Below are 14,533 nucleotides of genomic sequence, written 5' to 3' on the forward strand. Positions count from 1 at the left end.
TTCATCTTTCATTTATAATTTTTTTTTTAAATTTCTTCCTATTAATAAATTCTCTCAAGGCCATCATAGTAAGTGCTTGTTTCAGTAATGACCACCTCATTCGACCCAAATCACCTAAACTTGAAGGAAAAGCCGGCTAAACGCCATCAAAAGCTTTGTGAAGGTTATAGAGCCAATGTACTGGTTTATATGGATATATTATGATTTGAAGGTTTTAAAAGCAGTGATTTTTGATCCAGAAGATAAAGAGCATTATGACAGGAGCATCATTCTTCGATGATGATCAGTGTAAAACGCAAGAAGAATATGCAGAATTGTTGGGAGTAAGCCAAGAAACCATTAAATCAAAAGCTTAGATATTTTGTGCCGTATAGATTAAAGCCAAGAAACATTGAAAGACGTTTGCTTATGTATGAAATCCTGCTTCAATCGATAACTCGCAATGTCCTTTTGCATCGTATTGTTACTAGTGATAAATATTGGATCCATTACAATAATACAAGGCGATAAAAATCATGGTGACCACCTGGTCATGTATTAACATCAACGACAAATCCAAATTTCCATGGCTCCAAGCTAATGCTGTGTATTTGATGGTATCTGCTTGGTGTGGTATGCTATGAGCGACGAAAATGTAATGAATTATTAGTCACCGGACGTATTCATAATCATTAATGGCGTTCGCATATATTTCAAAACTTGTGGAAACATTTGGAAACGTTAAAATGGAAATGCAACTCCACCCGCCGTAATCTCCAGACCTTGCTCCTTCTGATTACTACTTGTTTCAATACACGAGTCGGGACACGTTTGAGTGACGCTTCACTTCTTATGAAGATTCCAAAAAAAATAGATCGATTCGTGGATAATCTCAAAAGATACATCGCTCTTTCGAGCAACTATATATCGATGGACAATATTTTGAACAAAATACAATGTACCGATTTTTCATAATAATGCTTCAAGTTGAAAAAACTCATTTAAATCTAATTTATAGACCAATAAATTAAAGTTGTAGCAAATATATCTGATGTAAGATGTAAATAATAACCTCTACTTCAAGTTTGTTACACCCAACCAGGTCAAACGGCTTCAAGTTTTCCAAAGTCAGAAATAATCAAATTCATATGGAAACTGACACTCCAGAAATCAAGCACTTCATATCTCAGTCCTTCCACAAACAACAACTCAGCTCAAGTTCTTCTGAAAACGCGCTTGTTCGCGAGCTGATCGACATGCTGGGAGCTTAGCACCGCATCACCGCCAAGCTCCCCCCCTTTTCCAGGCTGAAACGTCCTCATCCGTCGCTACAGTCATAACTTTTGCCCCCATACAACAGTACCCAGTTGTGTGTTAACTCAGGTTTGCGAATCAATAGAATCGCCGGGCCCTCGTGCCCAATAACGGCTGCCCGATCAGCGGGTGCCATATCCCCAAATTTAATGCAGTAGCACTAGTGATCCACAGGGGTCAACTGTGAGGCGGTTTCGGTTTAGTGTATTGGTAAGCCCAGAGGCAGTCCCACTTGTCACTCCAGGGCAAGTCTCCGCGACCAGGTATGCGTCATGCATACATACCTTCCACCGCCTGGTTTTTAGGCCAGAACAAAAAGAAAATGTAAATAATAATAAGAAAACAGCGTAAAATCTCCAACCTCCAGTCGGTTATACGCATAAATAGCTTCTAATCAGTTGGAAATATCACTGTACGCTCAAAACAGTGAAAATACGAGATCATAATTCATAATAAAATCAAGAAACGTAAACGGATTTTATTTAAACCCGATAATTAACAAAAACAAGCCGCATAAGGCATGACGCAACGCTCCTAAAGTCGAAACACCTGGAGGAAAGATGTCCAATTACCGAAACAAAGTCGGATTGATCGGACTTCGACGGCTCAAGCCATAAACAACACCTTTTAGCATCGGTTCTAACCCCATCATCATCATCATCATAATCTCTTGTCCGCCGTAAGCCGAAAAACCAGGTGAAAACGACGTGCGTGAAAATACACAACCTCTAGACCACGCCTCTGAACTAGTCCAGGTGTAATATGCGGGTGAAACAAGCGAATTAATAGATTATCATTAAAAAAACCGACCCGATGATAGCATTCTTCAGTTTCGGTTCGACTTCGACGACCGCAGGGCCGATGTGAACTTAACCCCAGGTCCAACATGTATCATTTTGATCGCGAATTGTTCGACGAAATCATTCCGGACGATTTGTGGAAGCGGGAAAACTACAGCTACGAGGTACCGACAGACGATGAGTCGAAACCATTGCGAGAGAATAACGCTAAAACCTATAAACACGTGCCACACAAGGACCGTCCGCAACAAGCAGTAGAAAGACGGAACGCCAGAGAAAGAAAAAGGGTGCAAGCCGTCAACAATGCTTTTGTTAAACTCAGAAACGCCATCCCAATTCAAAATTCCAGGTAATAAGTGTTGAAGTCTTTAAAATTGCTACAAATTGTTAAAAAAATATAATAAAAACACGTTTCGCACCACATGACGGAGTAGTTGTGTATCTATATTACACATGTCTATTGTGCTAATGTTATATTTTTAGATATGTTATTTTTTACAAACCATTAATGATAAATATTTTTTATCTTCCTCTCTTTAGCCTTTCAGGCTCCCTTTTGTATATTTAAAGTTATGGGAATAATTTAGAAAGCCTCTATAAAGCATCCAACAGTAAAGTGATACCATTAATGCGCTCCATTCTCCTTGACATCTTATCTTCATCTCTCTTAACACCCTAAGTGAAATAGTTCACCTTGCTCTTCCTACACATCTCCTAAATTTTTCGGAAAGTAGTCGAGATGGTAATGAACAAAATGTACTTCATTAGACAACCATTTTCGTGGGATGAAGATTCTTTCCTATATCATTCCTCCCCAGAATTGTGGAATTTACTTTTTCATTGCGTTTATGAATACGATTTAGTTGATAATGGTATTGCAAATCACTTTATCACTCAGCTTATTTATTCCATAGCTTTATTAGGTAAAATTATTGTAACTTACAACAAGAAATTTAAAAACAAACAGCGTAAAATATTCAATGTTCACCAAACAGTTCAATATAATTGAACATGAGATAGCTGCTTAAGAACCGTTTTAGACGGAAGACATATTTCTACTTCACTATCCTTAGAATTGTTGAATTTACTTTCTTTTCAAGAGCCAAAAATGTCATAAAATGTATCTGTATTGATATATTGAATCTAAAAAAGACTTCTTTTTGTCATCAGACAACACGTTTCTTTAATAATTGGGGTGTCTGTGTTAACCGAGTTATTATAGTAAAATTAAAGAAAATAGACTTGGAAAATATTACTTTATTTACATAACATTAACGATAACTTAATATATAGTTTACACTAAAGGTATACACTTTATATAAATTCGTATGGTTTGGTTCGCTTCAATCTTCTGATATCCTGGACGTTGTCCAGTAGTTGTATTGCTTCCACGTTAGTATGATTTAGTAATCTTCATTCGTGTTTTAAGGCGAAATCTTGGATAACTTCGCAAATCCATTTGATTTCCAGGTCATCGTGCAGTTCTTCGTTGGTTACGTAGCGATAGGCATTGGTAATTAATTGAAGAATTTTGTTTTGACAGCGTTGGATGACTAGTTAATTTGAATTTTTAGTGCAGCCCCATATTTGCACCACATAGGTCCAAATGGGCTTTATTATTGTCTGATAAATGAATCTCTTTGATTTTAAATCAAGTTGAGAATATCTTCCGACTAACCAGTATAGTTGTTTTATTTTGGTTCTAATGAGTTTTGCTTTTTGTCTAATATGATGTTACTTCAACAAATGAAAACATTTTATATTGAAATAAATTGCTCTTGTATCTTATATATAAACTAGTACCATGTCTTTCTGTAAATCAACGCTTATTACGTATTTTAATCAAAAATTGTAAAAAATATATATTAAACAACAAAAATCGTGTAACAAGTCAAAGAACCAATCGACAGAACCTCAATCCCACGTCGGATTTATACGCTGGTCTCGTGTCATGAAGCGCACAATGATGATACGTGTTTAAAGAGTCTTAAAACCAAAACGGTGTATTAATAATTCAAATACCCAATATCACCATCATTGTTTTCTTCATTTTCTTACTTAATTAAATCCAAATGCATACAACAAAACTCTTGTTATTACCTCTCTCAGGTACATTATTAAAGTTATTTAAAAAATCTTGTTGGCGGCATTTCACGACGACTGCGATTGTTTCTTCAAATATTTTACATGGAAACAATTACGTATATTATTTTAAAAAATATATTTATTTATTGATTTTTCTTATGCAACAGAATCCTTGATTGAATTTTGGAAATTAATAATAGGAAGTTAGAAGAAATATCTTAAAAACATTGTCAGCACAAAACAGCAAGAACCGAAAGTAAACAACTAAAAAGACGAAAATTGTATTCTCTCGGACAATAGACAATAAATAGTAACAGAAAGGAAAAACAGTTTGTTTGTTAAATTCAAAAATATTCTATTCTCTTAATATTTTCAACTGCTGATTATAATATACATTAATATATATTAATATATACTAGTGATCACCCTATGGTCAAAATTCGACCACAATGTATTAAATTAATTATGTTTCTTTCATAATAGAATAACAGTTCAATTGAAAAGTCCCCGGCCTACCATAGTAGAACACATTTTTTGGCAAAATTAGTTTTTTTTTATTCAACATAATTCCCTCCAAGGGTGATACACTGATTATAGTGACCCTCCAACTTTTCGATACAATTTATATAGTACTATTTGTCCATTGCTCAGTTTTGTCGATCACGTCTTCATTCGACGAAAATTTCTTCACTCAATTCAATTCATTCAATCCATTTCAGCGAGCATTCTTTTGAGATCTGAAAACTGGAAATAGTTGCTGGCGGCCAGATCTGAAGAATGCCGTGGATGAGGAAGCAATTCCAAGCATAATTCATGGATTTGTGACATGTTGCATTGGCTTGGTGAAGCATCACTTTCTTTTTCTTCAAATGCGGACGTCTTTTGGCGATTCCATCCTCAAACGGTCCAATAACGCTATGTAATAGTATACCTTGATATTCCATTCGTATGCCAAAATACAGACGCCGTAACCTTGCCAGCCAACTGTTGTGTTTTCCCACACTTTGGAGCGGGTTCATCGTGTGCAGTCCAGTCGGATGACTATCGATTGAACCTGGGAGTGAAATAATGGAGCCGTGTATACATTGTCACATTTCGATGCAAAAACTCCGCTTATTGCCCTTGATCATCTTCAAATATTGCTCCGAATCATCAACTCTTCGTTGTTTTGGCCAAAAGTGAGCTCGCGCGGCTCCCACTTTGCACAGAGCTTTCTCATACACAAATATTCGTGAATGATATGATGTACACGTCACACTTGATATCTTTAGGGTGTCCACTATTTCATTCAATTTCAATTTACGGTCATTCAAAATCATTTTGTTGATTTTTTTAAATGTTTTCGTCGGTAACAACCTCTTTTGGGCGTCCACTGCGTTCACCATCTTCGGTGCTCATTTCACCACGTCTAAACTTAGCATACCAATCCTTGATGGTTGATTTTCCTGGGGCACTGTCCAGAAACTCGGCAGCAAGCCAAGTTTTTGCTTCAACTATACTTTTTCCCATCAAAAAGCTATATTTTATCAACACGTGTAATTCCTTTTTATTCATTTTTTTCACAATAACAAAAGTTGCTTCACTCAAAATGCTATAATTCTAATGATCCAACAGCTGTCAAATTTATAAACGCATCTTTTGAAGCTAAAGACTAACTAAAAAACATATGGATTTAATTCTAGTAGCTCCATCTATGTTTCAGGCCGGGTACTTTCCAATTGACCTGTTAGAAGGAGGAATAAACTAATTTAAAAATGATATGTTACTAAAAGTTGTTTTCACAGTATCATTAATGTAAAATCAAAAATATATTTGATATATAACATTAATTGAAATAATAAATTTCTTTATATTAAAACATATTAGAATTATGAACATATTATAAACATAATTAAATTCAAGTATAATCTCAAGTACTAACACTCACTAATATTTTTTAAATTCCATTTAATTAAATCTAATTTCCATTAACTTTCAATAATCAACAAAGTATTAATAAGTGTAAATTACTACACCACTAAACATTATAATATGCTGCTGCAATCACGCCAGTAACCAGGCTGGGTAAGACCGGATGTCTTCTGGGATGATTTCTAAAGTTGGCCACTCGCCAGTCGGTAAGCTTAATGCTCAGGACCGTGGTTCGGAGCCCACGTTAAACTGTAGGTCCAGTCCAGATAAACCCATAGTTGGTAAAAGGAGTCTTTAAAATGTATATTAAAACAATAACGAATACAATTAACTAATTTACTTTTTACAATTTAGAAATGTATATTAAAGGAATGTATTTAAAATAATTAAATTAACTGCTAATTTTCCAAAATTAGGTCTATAAACTATAAACTAAAAGGTTATCTTATGGCATTAATCACTAAACACCTTAATATTTATCAAAGCTTTAAAGTGTTTACAAATGTACTGTTAATAATTCATAATTTCTTATATTTGTCCCATGTGTTCCATCTGTGAAAATTATGTAATTAGTTTCATTTTAAATCCTGCATATTTTCATTACTTCATTTTTGTATTTAATGCATAAAGTCCTATCTTTTATCCATATTTCTCACCAAAAATATATGTTACAAAAACAATAAATATACCAGGTCAAGTAAAAGAATAATTAATTTACATACATTTTAAAATACAATTGCATAGTTGTTTGCTTATTTAATGCACTCTTCGATCTCACCCTTGCCGATAGATTTTCTTTGATTTGCCTTCTATGGCTTTTGTTTATCTCCTGTATTCTACTTTGTCTTATGTCCCAGCTGGAGACTAACAACTCACCAATAAACGATGAATTAAAATTATAAAAAGCTGTTTTAGAGTTTCTAATATCCTTTGTAACATTCTTTTATCTCTTGATATACAAATTAATGTATTTAGTGCCTGCAATATTCGGTTGGTACTTTGTTAAGAAATACATTTAGTACAATGATATACTATGTCTCCCGAACCATATCAATCAGTCCTTTAAGCTGTTCCTGTTAGTTGGTCTGTGTTCACCACACACCAGATTAAATCAAACAGATTATTTCGAATATCATTTACATGGTGTGTGCTTCCTATAGTCAAGCATGCGGGAAGTTCTGCTATAATTTATTAATATCGTGACGTTACACTCACTGAACCATTTACAAGAGTGAATATCTCGATATCCTCAATGATGAAATTCCTACTATGAGAGTAAAAAGTAGATTTCCATCACCAATATTATTGAAGCAATTCGATGGTATTATGTTTTGTTATAAGAATAAGACAACGTTACATTAGAAACAATTGAGACACTATTCTGCGAATAAATATAGTTGTTTTAAAAGTAAATAATGGCTCAACACCATATTATCCATTTGTGTCCTAGCTTAAGGAAAACAATTTGGACTTCAAAACTAAACGACAATAAAAAATGTATGTGATATTTTACACTTACTGAAGCAATCTTCTACATACATGTCATGTAAATAAAAATTATCATAAGAAATTACTTGTTGATCAAGATTTGAGTAGACTGTTGAACAACTCGGAATAATTTTTAAAATATTCGTCTTTTCTAAATATGTAAGAATTAGAATGGAAGAAACATTTCTTTCTTTAGCAGTGTTATTATCGTTAACGTTATGAACATAATCAGATAAGATCATTATTAACTCTTGAGTAATAAGTAATTAACTCTTGATAATCGAACAATTATTGTGTAACCTATTTATAGTCTATCCAAAAAAGTTCTGTACATACGTAATCAAAATTTGTGACGTCAAAATGTCTCAATATTGAAGTATTAGCTCTTAGTTTTAGTTCGGTTTGGCTTTGATATACAACAAAATTCTAAACTAAATAAAATAATTAAACAAAAGTAGTGTTATCAAATATAATTTATATTAACATTATAGTAAATCTAATCCATATATTATCAAAGGACTTAAAACTACAATTAGGTACACAGTTATAATAGTTTGTAGGTTAGGTTGTGATTATGTTTACATTGAACTCTTTTCCATACCACCTATGAGTTAGAGTTCTAAGCGCGTTTGTAGTTGTATCCTCTGGAGGCCTAATCCACTTAATTAACAATTGTATATCCAAGTAATATATTTTACTTTCATTAGAGAGCATATTTACCTTTTACACTCAGTTCTTGTGTCCTTCGGTACAGTGTGTCCTTGTAAAGACATTTTGATATCACTGTATTTCTCCTTCGTTTGTTATGTTAAGACCTGAATACATCTTTCTTGATAAAACTATATATAATCACTGCATTCTCCTTAATACATTTGCCATATCTGCAAAACATTTACTATTCTTTCTCTCTTAACATATTTTAACCAAATGCTCATGTATATTCTGAACTGTATATTCACACGTATCTGTACACATAAATCTTTTACACTCTACAATTAGATTTCCTACAGTTATCATACATTAATTATATACTCACCTTTACTTGTTTCTGTTCTCATCACCCTGTCTTAGAAATTGGCAGGATTGAATCATATCATATTCAGAAAGTTTCATTCAAGTGAATAACTAAGCTGTTAATTTCCAACCTGTCTCAAATTTGTTCACATTTCCATCATTTGACAATTTCTTCTTCAATGTGCCTCGTTGAGTAATAATAATAATGTCCAATCAAAGTTCATTAAAACAATGTTTGCCGGTTTATAACCTCTTACCACAATTGCTTTGAAGAATTTTGCGTACGTTTGACAACCAGACGACTCTGACAGGCTAGTTCGGTTACACGTTCATACTTATCAGACAACATTGTGTTTCTTTTTAACTAGTATAGAATGGAAGGAAAACATTGTCTGATTCTAAAACGAATTTACAAATTGCGACAGGCGCTACATGACGTATGTACAAAACTACTTTGGATAGACTATATTTACAAAGCAAATGAAGTTCTAATAATAATTAAACATTTTAGGGGGAAAAGGGTGAGTAAAGTGAAGACTCTATTACACGCCATCGAATATATCCGAGCTTTAGACCAACTTCTGCGAGATTACGAGCCATTTCCTGACTATTACAGCACGGTATTTATTTATAGATGATGCATATCCATTTATAAACGCTCATTTGTTTTCAGGAAAGAACGCCATATCAAATATATTCCTGAGAATGGTGTATAAATTATTTAAACGCAGTTCAATAGTCACTGTACCATAAAATATGCAGAGAATGGGCAACGAGAAGATTATACAAACTAGCCTAAGTTTTTGTACATAAAAAAATCGCGATATACAGTACCAGTCATAAATGGAGAAACTCTCAAATAGATATTGTTACCCTTGCAGATCCATATAAGTATGTACAAAAATTAGTGTAAGATAAATTAACATTTTGTAAGAATAATATTTATTCTGTCTAAAAAATATTAATACATGGTTAGCTAATTAAAAAATTGATAAACAACGACATTCTTTAAAGTCTTTTATGCAGTTAATTTACACGTATTAAATCTGACGTAGTGTTGCTCCAAAGCAGAGATCGATATTTTGCAAGAAGGCATCGATAGCTGTAAAGGAGAGTATCGAACTTTTGAGTTGCAAGCTAAAATATTGATACCTAGCGTTTTTGAACTTCTGTTTTGACATTTCTTCCCCTGGGTCAACAAGTGAGTTTTGTATTGTATTTTTCTTTTCCTCTCTGAAGTGTATTTTGTTGTATAGTTATATCTATAAATGTTCAATGAAGGTTTCTGATGATCTCCATCATATTACTAAAGATATTACTCCTTTATAAAAAATGTGGTTATTATTTAAGCTGTATACTGTTAATCCAGTTACTGTTGTTTCCAGCATTTATCTGTCCGTAGGACTTGAGATATATCAAAACAAATTAACATTCATAATAAAATTATATGAAAATGCGAACAAAATAAACAGACAATCACAGAAATGTACAAAGTCATTCTGTCATAAACCATCGGTTCATTTTATTGCCTCTACAATCATTTCATGACTATTTTTTTTATCTGACATTCTGTTATTATATATTTTATTTTACAGGGTGATAAATAATTATTTAGACGATTTAAAGTGGTAAAATAAGTAATTTACTGTATTGCGTGTCATTTACAAAATGGCATAGAAATGATTAATAGCCGGCTTGGTGGCGCAGTGGTAAAGGCGATGGGACGGTCCTCCTACTGTTGCGATAGCCGCGGGTTCGAATCCGTAAATTTATGTTTGTAATTGTTTAATATTTGTGAATGTTCTAGGCAAGAGTGTAATATCCGACAAAGAAAATGATCCCAGTCACGCCAATAACCAGGCTGGGTAAGACCGGATGTCTTCTGGGATGATTTCTAAAGTTGGTCACTCGCCAGTCGGTAGGCTTAATACTGAGGACCGTGGCTCGGAGCCCACGTTAAACTTTAGGCCCAGTCCTGATAAACCCATAGTTGGTAAAAAGAGACTTTAAAATATATATAATTTTTTTCTTTAAAAAATGATTAATATTTATAAAAGTTAGTGCTGTTCTTCGGTTGTCTGTTGTTCATTTTATCTGGAAATAAGCTCAATCCACACCGAGAAGACCGTTGTTTTAGTTTAATATCTAAATATTTACTTATTGAGATATCCTCTTAAATGAAAACGAGCCTTTTTTTAGATACATGATTAAATAAAATGTGTGATTACTTTCCAATAATTTCTAAGAACTAACTACCATTCTTGCTCTAGTTTATAATAGGGGTTTTCGATATTTCTATATACGTATTAGTATCGATATTTCTTTTTAAATATATTTATATTTTTTGCAACAATCAGGAAAGATATCTCTATTAAAAAAATATTGGACGACAAAACAACTGATATATCGGTCTAAAAAAATATTAATGTTTTCTAAATATTAAAACAATATTTATAAAAAATATCAATATTTTTAACATGTCTTCAAAATTAAGTACCACAAAATGTAGAAAAGCTTTAAATATTATAGATATATCGTTACTTTTTCGGCATCCACAGTTGTGATGATGCAGAGGCAGTCAGCCTAAAATGGCGTAATCTGACTTTTTTTTAGAAACGTAACAACAAACGAACATTACTCACTAATACAATGCTGTATAGAAACTGAAGAAGCACCAACACCACTCTTTCTACTGACAGATATTTCTGACGCTAATTTTAATTCATCTAAATCATTATTCATCACCCGTTAGTTTATACCAAATATTCATTCATCACCAGATTCTTTTCTTAGTAATGTTTGAACAATCTTTTAATATGATTTCTTTTAACAACACACTAATAAAGAGACGTGACATCCCCAGTCTCAACAACAGCTCAGAAGAAGCTCTTTCGTAATAATAAATAAAGCCAAACAGATAAGAATTCGAACAAAAATTGATTTATCAAATTGCCTTCGTATATTTGTATAGTCAGAGGCCACATTAAGCAGTCCAGATAAACCCTAGTTTTCAAACCATATTTAGAAAGACCTCGATATCAATCAATTATTTCGTTAAATATCAATAAATATTAATTGTTCTAATTGTAATAATAATCAGTGAAAATAAACTCTAATTTTCAAACTAAAACTCAAAAATTTCTATATTTGAATACAGTAACTAAATAATTTTATTGAAAGATGTAAATTGTTTTCTACTCTTATGCCAATATAAAATAACAGCCATATTTAAAAAGACCTCTATATGAGACTTATAATTATTTTATTGATTATCAACAAATATTAATAGAACAATTAATTCTAAATTATAAATGAATATTAAAAGTTTCTCCATACATAATTGGTACTGGTACTATATATGTTAAACCTAGTCCTATGCTTGATCTAGTCAGAGTTGATTTTATATAAAAATAATATATAGAGTTTACCAAAAAAAAAAATGTTATCATCAGTGAAAATACAGAAAAAATACCGAATTTATTTGTTTTTATTTTCGGAATTCTCCCAAGTTCCCGGTTGTTTCCTGTTTGACAAGATTAACAGTCTTTTGTTGATGTTCAGTGTGTTTAGTATTCAAATGAGCTATTTAACTCGGTCCAAGAATGATGGTACCCATATAACGTTGTGTTTTTTTTTTCAGCCATAATGTATTCATCTTAAATAACCTCTTTGTCTGACCGTTCTGGTAAAAACGGAATAACAATTAGGATTGATGAGTATTGATTAAGTTCTTTATTATTTGGAATGTGACGTTGGATCGACTGAACGCCGCTCGGTTCATTTTTTTATATCATACGAAGAGGAAATGGGCTGTGCGCGACAGCTCTCGATGTTGGTGTGAACATACGACATCTAATTTCATGACGTCAAAACGTCGCAATTTTGCCGTATCAACTCTGAGTTTTAGTTCATTCAAAGTAGCTTAGTATATAACAAAATTTTAGTTCAAATAAAATGATGAAACAAAAATGTTATCAAATATATATAGTTTATTTTAACGTTATAGTACATGTAATGTATATATTATCGAATAATTTAAACTACAGTTAATTATACAGCCACACAGTTAGAGATGTTTTATTATATTTACATTGAACTCTTTACCACATCACCCATGAGGTAGAGTTCTAGACGCGTTTTATACGTAGTGATATGGAGGCCTAATCTACCTAATGAACAATTGTATATCCAAGTAATGTATTTCACTTTCATTAGAGAGCATATTTACCTTTTCACGATTAGTTCTTGTTTCTTTTCGTGGTGTGTTTCCTTGTCAAGCCATTTAAATGTCACTATATTTTTTATTTCTTCTGCTACTACCTGTGTAAACCATTCTTGATAAAATGAATCACTGAATTATCCCTAATAAGTTTGCTATATCTGCAAAACAGTTGATATTTTTTCTTTCCTTGCACATTTTAACCAAATAATCTTGTTTATTCTGAACAATTACACACATATATAATAGACATAAATCTTTCACTCTAGAATTCAATTTTCTACAATTATCGTATATTAATTATATACAAACCTTTAGATGTTTTCACTCTCATCACCCTGTTTTGAGTGAATCAACTCAACTGAATAAATGAGCTCTTCATTTAATATCTATACAACGTTTGTTCACGATTCCGTCATTTGTCAATTTCTTCTTGAATGTGTGTGATCTAGGTCATCCAAACCGAAGATGCTATTAACATTTCCTGTTTCCAGCAGAAAAAAATTAATGGACAGCATCAGGGGGCTGAAGACTAAGATCGCAGGGGTATAAAGATAAAGTATAGTTCGAGTTCGGTAATATATATATATATATATATATATATATATATATCTGGGAAGATGGCTGGATGCAATGGAGAGCGGAATTAAATTATGCATCACTGGAGCAGTCGAGGACCAGTGAAACCGAAGAAAACTAGAAACACAGTATCCAGACTTCTATCTATTGTAGAATCAAAATGCCATTAAAACCAACGGAGAAGAGTTTAATTACAAAGTATTACAATTTTGATATAAATACAAATACAACAGAACTGGAAGGTAAAGCAAATTCTCGTTCGAATCATATTTTTAAATAGAACAATAGATAAAGGTATCTATATCAGGAAATCAGAGGGTTTAATTACTGAAACAAGATACCAACAATGAAATCAAGCATTGTTTAGCTAAGCTGTATGTAAGAAATTCAGCAAAATGTTGGCATATAAGACTCAATGAAGTGACAAACAATTTATGGTTTGAGACATCACATTATGACTATTGGTTGTTTATAAAAGGTAGTAATTATTCGGTAATATTTAACATTCAAGACATGAGGAGCAAACATCGGACTTAATGGACATTCTTTATGAAGTATAACAGAAGTAGAATGCTTTCCTGGATGAGAGGAGATAGAGGAGGGATTAAAGATTCACCATAAAGACACCGATAAGATATAACTTATAATATACTTATAATATAACTATAACTTATGTATACCATAAAGACACCGATAAATAACTTATGTATTTTCCGTACTTCATATCTGAACAGACATTATATCATGTATAAACCAATGGAAAACTGGAAAAAAGAATACTTGAAAACCCAAAAGGTACCAAAATACCATGGAGTAATGTAAGGCGAAAGTGGATTTGATGGACTAAGTGATGCCGACTAGGATGATGATCAAGTAGAAAAAGTTATAGAGGATTCATATCATTTCATAAAGGCAACCCAGTGGCATAGAATAAATTCATGCGTGGTATTTTTTCTTTCCTCGCACATTTTAACCAAATAATCATGTTTATTCTAAATGCCTCTATATTCTATATTCTATACAAAGCTGCTGTGAACACACGTCATCGATAGTTTAATGAACTGCTGCTGCAATTTGTAAATTCGTTTTAGAATCAGACAATATTTTCCTTGTCATTTTATTCTAGCTAAAAAGAGATACAATG

The sequence above is a fragment of the Rhynchophorus ferrugineus genome, unplaced genomic scaffold (genome assembly GCF_030347505.1).
Source record: "Rhynchophorus ferrugineus isolate W39M unplaced genomic scaffold, kcgeb_rfMv2 rfM2, whole genome shotgun sequence".
Lineage (NCBI taxonomy): Eukaryota > Metazoa > Arthropoda > Insecta > Coleoptera > Curculionidae > Rhynchophorus > Rhynchophorus ferrugineus.